Here is a 1,342-nt window from a genome sequence, read left to right as displayed (position 1 = left end):
TCGACACTGATGCAAGTAACAGCCCGCATCGGTGCTGTACTATCGCAAATGCAGGAGGGTGTGGAACGAGTATTGGCTTATGGCAGTCGCAAGTTGGCAAAGTGTGAACAGAACTACTGCACAACAAGACGTGAGCTCCTGGCTATAGTAGAGTTCACATCCCATTTCCGTCAGTATCTCCTTGGCCGGCCGTTTAAAGTGAGTACGGACCACAGCAGTCTGCGCTGGCTGACCAAAATGAGAGAGCCAGAAGGACAGTTAGCTCGATGGCTTGAGAAACTGGCTGAATATGACTTTGAGATTGTCCATCGTCCAGGTCGACAGCACACTAATGCCGACAGCCTCTCCAGGAGACCCTGTCGCCAGTCCTGCCCGTGTAAAGTGCAGGACCCCTCAACACCACCCAAAACCATTAACCATCAGGCTGTACAGTGCGAGTTGAACTCTGACACCAACTCCCTGTTGCTAAGTTCAGAGGAGGAGGAGGACCAACCTTTCACCACAGAGGTGTGTCCAGTGAGGGTAAGTCAAAGCACCCTTATAACAGATACAGACATTTTAGACCAAAACATTTCCACTGATACAGATGGAATGCATCATGATGACAAAACTGATAGATGCACTGTGAAAATGACTGAGAAAGTATATGTGGCTAAGACTTTTGACATTGCTTCTTTGTTTCATGGCTGGACTATGGGGGAGTTGAGCCAGGCCCAGGACGCTGATGCGCACATTGCATCCATACGCAGCTGGATGAAGGCCAGCGATGAACGCCCCCCGTAAGTCTGTTGTCTCGCCATGCAGCCCAGCCACTAAGACATACTGGACTCAATGGAAACGACTCTACTTCAGAGATGGCGTCCTGGTCCGCAGGTTCTATTGCCTTGATGACACTCAATTCTACCCACAAATTGTGCTGCCACGTAAGTTACAAACTGACGTGATGAGACAGATGCATGAGGGGCCAGTGGGTGGACACTTTGGTGTGGAGCGAACTCTGGCCAGATTAAGAACCCGATATTACTGGTACCATATGAGGGAGGATGTTGCTCTTTGGTGTAAAACCTGTACCAGCTGTGCATCCAGGGCTCGCCCTCAGAAGACACCGCAAGCTCCCATGGGAACAGTCCAGGTAGGGGCTCCTATGGAACGCATTGCACTGGACATTATGGGTCCACTAAATGAGACTGAGCGTGGGAACCGCTATGTGCTTGTGATACAAGATTACTTCACAAAGTGGACTGAAGCGTTTCCTATTCCAAACGAGCGGGCTGTGACTGTTGCAGGTATCGTTGCTAGTGAGTGGGTGTGCCGCTATGGAATCCCTCAAGCGCTACACAGT

This window comes from Cyprinodon variegatus, unplaced genomic scaffold (assembly GCF_000732505.1).
Source record: "Cyprinodon variegatus isolate N-32 unplaced genomic scaffold, C_variegatus-1.0 Scaffold855, whole genome shotgun sequence".
NCBI classification, from domain to species: domain Eukaryota; kingdom Metazoa; phylum Chordata; class Actinopteri; order Cyprinodontiformes; family Cyprinodontidae; genus Cyprinodon; species Cyprinodon variegatus.
The sequence above is the reverse complement of the archived record's forward strand: the minus strand, read 5'-3'. Positions refer to the sequence as shown.